This window comes from Amblyomma maculatum, chromosome 2 (assembly GCF_055883805.1).
Source record: "Amblyomma maculatum isolate TAMU_Amacu chromosome 2, ASM5588380v1, whole genome shotgun sequence".
Taxonomy (NCBI): domain Eukaryota; kingdom Metazoa; phylum Arthropoda; class Arachnida; order Ixodida; family Ixodidae; genus Amblyomma; species Amblyomma maculatum.
The window spans coordinates 105802589-105812802 of NC_139345.1; the positions used below are offsets into that span (position 1 = coordinate 105802589).

General features: G+C 49.7%; 1 protein-coding gene across 7 annotated transcripts in view; it reads right to left on the bottom strand.

Annotated features, from left to right (window-relative positions):
• The window catches only part of dlg1 (MAGUK family member discs large 1), a 627306-nt gene that overhangs the window by 236100 nt on the left and 380992 nt on the right, over nt 1-10214 (bottom strand). The window lies entirely within an intron of this gene.

The window sequence follows — 10214 nt, forward strand, 5'->3', positions numbered from 1 at the left end:
CCGATTTCGTCTTGTTTGAAGAAAACGATTTATATCACTGGTAGCTTTAAGATTTCGTTTACCGTCGGGGCGCTGCAATCGACGAATGCTTGCCCGGCTTCGCGTCGGGGAAACACCCTTGCCGGTCGCCTAGTATGTTGCGCCGGGGCACGCTAAGGCCCTCCCCCATTCTAAAACTCATCTCGGCGCTTTCCTTGTTCTTGAGCACCGCTTTTCTAGCCTGGTAATCGACTTGAACGGGACACAATTTACAGTATCGAGCGAACGGCTCAACCCAGCGTTCATCGAGGCTTTTGTTTCTTGTGTTTCAGCCCCTGCACTCACACCAAACCGATCCTGATCGTTGACACACCAGGTGCCCGCAGAAGTAAATAGTGCGTCGCCTTGATTTATTTTCTCTGAGGTTTGGTTTATGGTATTTAACGTCCCAAAGCGACTAAGGATAGGAGATACGCCGTAGTGGAGGGCTCCGGAATAATTTCTACCTCCCGGGGTTCTTCGAAATGAACTGACATCGCAGAGTACATGGGCGCCTTGCTTTTCGCTTTCATAAAGAAACCAACCGCTGCGGCCGGTATTGATTGATACCACGTCCTTAAATACAGGAATCGAGTTCCCTAGTCATTGAGACACCGCGGCGGAGCTCTAATATAGGATGAGAGAGAGAGAGAGAGCTAAGTAGCGGAGGCAGCCCTCGCCAGGGCTTTTTTACGAGACTAGCACCCTTCCCGAAACACTTGTGTACGTGCACTTTAGCTGTTTACACAAGACAATCCAGACATTCAAAACTGTCACTATCGCATCCAGAACCCACCAAAACTGAAGCTAAGAGGCTTAGCATCGACTTGGCGCCAACACATACACATCCTAACCTCTACCTTTTTATTTTTCGCTACCAGCTACCAACAGAAATGACAACAGCACCGACCCACACATTACCACTCTGTCCGGGCTTGCCAAACAGCGCCCTGCAGCGTCCAACTCACGCCCCTTCCTTCCCCTGCTCCTGAGAGGCTGCCCTGCCCCGCACGCAGCCAAATGACCAGCAAAGGCTGATCCATGAGGCCGGTCGGATAGCGGTGACTAACGGCACCTTGGACTGAGGGCTCCGACCAAGATGGAGACGATGACACCATAAGGGACTCCCTGAAAGCGGTCTGTATAATAAAGTTCCTACCATAACCACCCTCCCCGTGCTCTCGCTGCTGACAGTGCACCCGCTCTGTATACTTCTGTTTTCCTACACCGACTTCACGGAGGTCCGCGCCTCCTCCGCTTTACCCATGTACAGCAGTTGAAAGGTCCCGAGACGTCTCGTTCCATGAGCATTGCACGCGCTTTACATGGACAAAGCGGGGGCGCGACCCCCTTCCATACCACGCATGCTCTCTCTTTTCTTTTTTTTTTCTTTTTAGTCGCTCTTTGGTAGCAGCTCTGTTTATGTCCACGCATGTTAGAGGTTGTGCAGTAAGGAGGGAATTACCACCCGCGAGAAAGGCCCCCAACCAGCAAAATGATGGAAACTGGAACGGAAGTTTCCGAAAGGGGGCTATGAAGCTTGCGTTCGAAAGCAGGTGGCGCAGGACATGGTTGATTGCAGGCATGTAGAACAGCCTTTTTGTCGTCGTGAAGTCGGTTTAGTCAAGCTGATGATGATGATGATGATGATGATGACCTTCCGACTTTAGCGAACACAGTAATCAAGGTAGGCCATTTAGGCAATATTTAAATACTATCGCCCGAAAAACAATCAATTTGTCCTCGAAAAACCAACGCTAATAAGAAATGATGTTCTAACCTACGTACAGAGAACAAAAAGGAACATGAAACTGGCTTTCACAAGTCGTTCTGGAGAAGAAAAAAATAACAAAGAAACCATCAAAGACGTCACGTATAATAGCTGAATGTCTGTTCATCTAAAAGCAGATGGAAGAAGAAAATGGTGGGACACATCAGCCACGGAGAACGCAATATGTTGGTAGCACTGGTAAGTAAAGTTTCTTTTACTACAGTAAGCATGTAAAAACCAAATGAAAAATAAGCTAAAATAAGAATGTGGGACAAGCGAACGCAATCTGGCGAATAAGTGTACCAGGTGTGTTGGACAGAAGACATAACGTATAGGTAACGTCGGTCTGCTGTGTACTATTCGCCACGGACGTTCAACAGGTCGAAGGGTTACTTTACGGCGCCATACTCGCACCTCTAGCACAGTTACACTGCCGCCTTCAGACGACAGAACTCCGTACCGGAGAAGTGTCTGCGACAACCACTCGTCGGAACATCCGCGTCGCAAATGTCCCTGCAGCCGACGCGGCGCCAATCCACGGCGAGACCACGCCGTGATCGCGAGAGTTTCCGCATGGAGAGAAAGCCTGCTCGGCCGACGAGCAGCAGTTCCACGCGCGACCGGTCAAGCGGAGATCAGCCATGCGGGGGCGGGCTAAGAGGCGCGCACGGAACGCTCAGACGGGGCACTCTGACGTCACCAGCGGCACAAGGGTGAAGCGGTGCGTACAGCATCGTACCCTGGAACCGAGCTACCGGTCGAGCCCCCATTCTTTCCGAGAGAGCTCCGCGGTGCCCGCCGCACGAGTGCGCCCGACATGGACAGGCCAACCTCTCTGGCCGGGAAGCTGGCCCACTCGGCTGTGAACCGTCAAGTCCAAGTCGGCGAGAACGGCAGAATCGGGGAGGTCTCGAAGCACGGAAGCGAACAGTGCGCTGTGACGACGTTTACGTCTAACGCCGTGCGCGAAATGGGGAACTCCGCGAGCCAAGAGAAACTCGGACCAAGCGGCCAGAGTAAATGCAACGCGGATCGCACAATGGTGCGGCTAATGCAAGGGAGTGCAAGCCACTCCGGCAGTAACGGGAGGTCTGCACGCTGTCAATGCATTGGGCAAGGCTAGCTTAGTCCGCTTACGCGATCCGGGGCTGCGCGGACAGATTGTGAAGGGAGTAATGGGCCTTGATGAAAGGGGAAAGCGGGAGGGGGAAGGAGGGTCCGCAAAGGGATGGTCCCGTTACCGCGACTTCGGGCGTCGCTGTGTCGAGTAACCCCAGCTCACCGGGCAAGTGGAACGCTGCCCCGGCCAACTGGCTTTCAACAAGACCTATACTATCTCAGCCCGTCGATATCGAAGGATCAAAGCGCTGGCCCGCCGCACGGCTGCCAACTCAGAGCCCCCAATGTTTGCGTTCGAGCGGCTGCTGTGTATCATCAAAGAAGGCCGCACGGCGGCGGCACGGTTATACGGAGCGGATGGCAAGGCGGCACCGCCAGCAGCTGAATCAGTAGCAGCATCGGCGCCGGCGGCAGAAAGGCGCTCCCTGCGGGAGAATGCCGCCATCTAGAGGAGCGCCGGGCAAACAAGCTAGCCGGCAGCAAATACGAAAAAGGTTGGCACGCCGCCCTCCTCATCCAAGCAGTCAATGAATGGCTGGGAGACGCACGGCGCCCACTTGTGCCAACACAGGCACACACGCATTACATTAGCATGCTAGCATGTCCTGTGAAAAGGTTGAAGTTCCCACAACAGCGGACGGATTTGGGAACAGAAATTAGTTTGCCACTGAGCTTTCATTTCCTTTCACAGTAACAAGCAAAAGGGGATCAGGGAAGCACGAAGACCACGAACAGACTACTGCGGCGGATTGTACAAATGGAGTCAAGATTCACCCTCAATCCTTGTGATGGAAAACAAGCACCTTTCCTTGGCTTTCTTGTCATGAAAGTCAGGTCCCCGAAAGGCTTGAGCGCCAGTAGCGGCGGAGCGGTAAGCCACACAAATTAAAGAAAGGAAGAACAAACAAACAAACAAACAAACAAACAAACAAACAAACAAACAAACAAACAAACAAACAAACAAACAAACAAACAAACAAACAAAAGAAACAGTTGCCATCACGGTTTTTTTCTGGTGCATTAAACAAATTTTCGCTTTGCTTTTTTTTCTTTTTTTTTTTTTTTTTTCGCTGTTCTTACTGAACAAGCTTCGCTTCCAATGGTGACATTTCAATTCTCCAACAGCGAAGTCAAGTTTAGAGGGAAACGTTTCAGAACGCAGGTTGAGGATTATTAATGACCATGCGGCGACAAAACCTTTGAGGAAGCCTCTGGCATGGCCGAGCACTGATATAGTAGGCGGCTTCTGTGACGCCCAAAGATCGCATGTCGCGGCCGGATCGGCAGGCCCTGCCAACTGAGGCTTCGCCACTGAGATGGGAGGCTGAGATCGAAAGCCAGCCTTCCAGGACAACTGGATCTCGAGATTGAGACGTTGCGCCGTAGGTCACGCAGGCACGTTCATGCGACTTAGTTAAAGCGCGGCTTTATATCCATGTCAGTCCTGGTCACACGGGGCCGCATATATCGACAAATAAAGTCTCTTTCGCTCTCTACCACGGTGCTCCTCACGAGCGTGCCTCCGAAAAATGACATCGCCGCTGTCACAGAATTGTCGGAATTTTCTGTGACATCACCTGTCTTAAAGTTACTTGCTGCCCAAGATGCTGCGAAATTTACCGGAAAGAACAGATAGTAAGTTCCGCATTAAACAAGCTGCGCGAACTCACCTTCCCGGTCAAGGGTTAGCGGTCTCTGACTCGAGGTTCTAAGGGCCTCGGCGGGTTCGATGCCTACTTCCAAGGGGCAGCTCCTCGCGATTCAGCCATGCCATGTATCATGCCGTCATACAACCACGACAATCAATCAGTGCCATGCCATGTCACCTTCCAATCAAAGCTTGTTAGAGGTACTCCTGTGGTTTTTTTTTTTTTTTTTTTTTTTCGCTCACAAGTCGACAACGCAGGAGAGCGGTGTACCCTAACGTTGGCGCGTTGAAACGACTCTGTCCCTAGAATACGGTAGTAGCTCTCCTCTGTGTTTCTCTAAGAGCGTAGGCGTCCGTCAAACAATCATCAGGGCGTTACAATCTCCTCGCGACAAAAAAAAAAAAAAAAGGAAACAAAGCACACAGAACGGGAAATGGCCTTAATGCTGCTTATCAGACGAGCAGGCAAATTGAAAGAAAAGGGGCCACCGTGTCAGCGCAGGAGGCACCGTGCCGTATTCGCCGTGTCCCGAGGGAAAGGCTAACTACGGGAAGAGGAGGTCCCACGGCTGCTATATACAGGGCGCGGTAGACGTGCCGTCACAGCGGGGTGCACGATATGCTGCACTTGCACCGCTTCGACGCGGCGCCCTCGAGAGAGAGAAGGCTCGCTTGTAGCCTCCGAAACCTTCCCCACCGGCTTCCCCTTCCTTCCTGAAGGACGTGCGCGGAAAGCACGACGCAGGCGCACGGAATGGCCTATCCCTCTTGTCGCAAGCCTCTGCAAGGTCGCACTGGAGCAGTGCGTCAGAAAAAGAACGGATGTAAAAAGAGAACAGATAAATCCCCTCCCACCAACTTGTGCTGCGGGAAAAGCAGTGCGGTCACCCGCCATGAAGAAGGCCTGCTTTGGTCGCATATGGCACCAAAAAAATAATAAAATAGCACGGGAGTGGGGAGGTGGCTGCGAAATAGGGTCACCCTTTTGTGGGACCTGACCCCAAAGTGATAAGACAACCGGGACTACACGCAGTCCAGACCTTTTTATAGTTATGTTACATACATACTTAGAGAATGTATTTTTACCAACGCCAACTGAATATGTGCGCAGATGCAAGTGCTTCGATAGGCGGCCTATGTTTGCACATGCATGACCGCGCCTATACCCGAAGTAAATAGCGCCAAGGACAGTTCCAGAGCATGATACCTACATCGAATACTACGCAGCCCATTAGAACATGGCAAATGAGGTTACAGTATGCTAAATACACTGGATTAAATGACATCGGTGAAAACATAGCAGTCCATGAAATTCACAGATTTATAACTAATGTTTGAGCCCCGAACGTAATCCATAAGGACTTGGCACCGTCTATTGCGCTGATAATCACCAACAAGAACAAGAAACACAGAACTGCAGTAGCTAAACTGTTTCAAGAACAATGACTCCCTCTATATGACTTCCGGCACGAGCATAATAGCATAAAGGTAATACATGTCTGCAATTGAACCGGCCGATGAGCTATATATATATATATATATATATATATATATATATATATATATATATATATATATATATATATATATATATATATATATATATATATATATATATATATATATCTGTGTGTGTGCGCGTGTGCGTGTGCGCGTGCGTGCGTGGGTGCGTGCGTGCGCGCGCGTGTGTGTGTGTGTGTGTGTGTGTGTGTGTGTGTGTGTGTGTGTGTGTGTGTGTGTGTGTGTGTGTTTAGTTTAGTTTAGTTTAGTGGGGTTTAACGTCCCAAAGCAACTCAGGCTATGAGAGACGCCGTAGTGGAGGACTCCGGAAATTTCGACCACCTGGGGTTCTTTAACGTGCACTGACATCGCACAGCACACGGGCGCCTTGCTTTTCGCCTCCATCGAAAAGCTGCCGCCAAGGCCGGGATTCGATCCCGCGTCCTTGGGAACAGTAGTCGAGCGCCGTAACCACTGCACCACCCCGGCGGGGTTTGTGTGTGTGTGTGTGTGTGTGTGTGTGTGTGTGTGTGTGTGTGTGCGTGCGTGTGTGTGTGTGTGTGTGTGTGTGTGTGTGTGTGTGTGTGTGTGTGTGTGTGTGTGTGTGTGTGTGTGTGTGTGTGTGTGTGTGTGTGTGTGTGTGTGTGTGTGTGTGTGTGTGTGTGTGTGTGTGTGTGTGTGTGTGTGTGTGTGTGTGTGTGTGTGTGTGTGTGTGTGTGTGTGTGTGTGTGTGTGTGTGTGTGTGTGTGTGTGTGTGTGTGTGTGTGTGTGTGTGTGTGTGTGTGTGTGTGTGTGTGTGTGTGTGTGTGTGTGTGTGTGTGTGTGTGTGTGTGTGTGTGTGTGTGTGTGTGTGTGTGTGTGTGTGTGTGTGTGTGTGTGTGTGTGTGTGTGTGTGTGTGTGTGTGTGTGTGTGTGTGTGTGTGTGTGTGTGTGTGTGTGTGTGTGTGTGTGTGTGTGTGTGTGTGTGTGTGTGTGTGTGTGTGTGTGTGTGTGTGTGTGTGTGTGTGTGTGTGTGTGAGAGAGAGAGAGAGAGAGAGAGAGAAGGAAAGAAGCCAACAGTCGGCGAGGCCAAGGAAAGCGTTTGGGATGGTACTTTGTCATCTTTTTTTAATGTTTACTTGTATATATATATATATATATATATATATATATATATATATATATATATATATATATATATATATATATATATATGAAGGAAAGAAGCCAACAGTCAGCGAGGCCAAGGAAAGCGTTGGGGATGGTATGTTTATGTCATTTTTTTTTAAATGTTTACTTCGATAACCACATAAATTAGTAATGTAATCTGTTTAGGGGAAAGATAATATATATATATATATATATATATATATATATATATATATATATATATATATATATATATATATATATATATATATATATAGTTAAAGCTGTAGGTAGAAAACGAACCAGGGACATCTGAAAGCACGTAAACTTGCTTTTTCCGCACTGATCAACTAAAGAACTCCCAGACCTTTCTTTCTTTTTATTTTTGTTTACACACTGAGAACGAAGAAGCAGATGAGATAACGAAACACCTAGCATAGCAATCATGCAATCTGCTAGCTCAGAACATCTTTACATCGCACAGATCGTCTAAAGAAAGAAAGGTCAGATAAATTTAAACAAACCTTGCAGACACAAGACAAGGTAGGAAAAACCCTGACAATAGACGCTATGCCGCACGTGTCCTGCGCAGAGACTTCGCAATCGCCAACAATTTTTGCTACATTGTAACACCATCCATGTAGCCGAGCGCTTAACGTTCACGTCTTCCTACCGCTTCCGTCAACATTCAAACGGCATTCGGCTCACGCGATCTCCTTTCCAATCGGTTGGCGAGAGCACGGCGATAAAACTTCAACAGGGACGACGGCCAAGCAACCGAGTTAGAAAAAATAAGGAGGAAAAAAAAAAAAAAAATCAGCCGCGCGGCCAAGAGGTACTCGAAGAGGCAGCGCGTCGCGAGAATTCGTGAAAACCGAGGAGCGCTTAAACAACGAACGCTGCCGGACGCCGGTACGAGAGAGATGCGGCGAAACGCTCGAGGCGGCCACCTCGTTTGTCCGCATCATTTCTCCGCCTTTCCACGCAGCCCCGGGCGCTCTCCCAGTTCGAGGCGACGACAGAAACGCAGAAGAACGAGCAAACACCGAGAAAAGCGGGCGCGTCAGCATTACGGGAAGCGCACCCGACGCTCTCTTACAGATGCTACCCACGCGGACGCGCTTGCAAACCTGAAATTCGAGGAGACCGTTTGTGTTGTTTCGCCAGGGTCATCCCGTGAGCACGTATAAGTTGTGCCTCTCGAATTCCGAACGGGCGCAGGAGCACGCCTCGGGCAAGGCGAAGGCAAAACAAAGAACTTTTCTCCCTTACCTCATTCCGCCGCCATATCCCCCTCCTCATCCCTCGTATACATTCCCGGGCTTTCTGTCAAGACTCGGGACCCAACGACGCGACCCGAGAGGCCAACCGTACGCCACGCGATTGGCCCCTCGAAACGGGAGCCTACAGCGCACCAGGGTTTGCAGAAACGCTGCGTGCGCTCGAAGCCAGCAGCTATTGCGCCCCGCGTGGTGGTGCGTTGCGAAAAGCGTACCGTGTCGTTGCGGGGCCATCGAGGGAGAGACGGTAAGAACGAGAAGCCGGAAAGAAGGGCATTCTCAATATCTGCGGAAGTGAGCCGTGACAGAGCAAAGAACTGAGCATGCTGCATCAGACGTGAAGAGGTCGAAACATCCTCATTTGCTTGCTTTTTTTATCTCAATGAAAAAGATCAAAAAGAAATATGATGTTGGACGTTTATTCTGCAATTCACCTAGCGAGACAAAACATGCAAAGAAAAATAAAAGGGGTTCAGTTCGGCAGAGAGAAGCATCTGCAAGTTTTTGTGCTGAGCTTGGAATCACCCATGCTCAGCACAAAAACTATAGGAGGACCCCCCCTACCCCGCTCTTCCCCCCCCCAGACACACACACTAGCTTTTTCAGCACACTGATTGAATATCGCAGCCTGCCGCAATGTGCCGGAGCGGGCTGTCCTTCCGTGCGCTGTGTTCACGCGTGGAGACCACGGAGAAGGATCATGACCCTAACTTCCCTGCTCCATTTGCTTGCAGTGCGGCTCCATTATCTGTAACCTGCAACGCTCTGGGCGTGGTTCTATCAGGCGTATATCTTCCACCAGTCCATTGCTTCGAAGCCAAGCTACGCATCTGCGTATACACCTCGGTGATTTCGAAGCGCTTAAGACCAAGCGCAGGTGTTCTTATCCTGAATCAAGCGAAACCAGCGTCGTGGACATATGAGGCATGCCATACGCTGTGAAAATTCTCAGTGGCTAAGACTGATTCTAAAATAAAACGCGGCTATACATGACTATAAACCTCCTGCTCTGCAGAGGCTCTGACAATAGCTATGGTTATCAATCACAAAGACCTAAAAATTAGCGGGACACTTAAGGTCATCTCTTAAGGGTACGTATAACGCGACAGCGATAATGACTCCAGTCTGCCGGTTCCCTCTTACGAATCTTCATTCCCATTCAATCTTTAACCACAGGTCTGATCAGTAGTATTTAATTTGTGCCCCTATTATCCCACATATTCTCATCAGCATACAGATGCAAGATACTCACCATCCGACAGGGATATAATTTCCCGCTTTAACGAAGTCTTACGAGCGTATCTGCACGACCTAGGGACAGAGTGTCTAACATTGGATCCGAGATCACTGGAAGGCTGGATTCCGATCTCACCCGCCCATACCAATGACAAGCCCAATTGGCAGAGCCTGCCAGCCAGGCCGTGTCACGTGGTCTCGTGACGTAATAGAATCAGACGACCGGCCAGTGCTTGCCCATGACACCTGCCAATTACCAGCTGCCAGAGCCGTACGTCCTCGGTTTTTAGCTCGAGAAGCCAACGCCGAAGCCAAAAACGATGAAATAGGATTTTATGGAGAAAAGGGCCGCTAATTGACGCCACCGCTTTAAAACACAGTCCTCCCACGTTGCAAGAGACTCCCAAAAGGCCTGCCCAGACTTTCTTAAAGGCAGGCTTCCCTTCAACCGAACATAACTCTTTGGAGATCTAATCCGAACTAGCAAAACCAGGGCCCCAGATCATGAAAAATT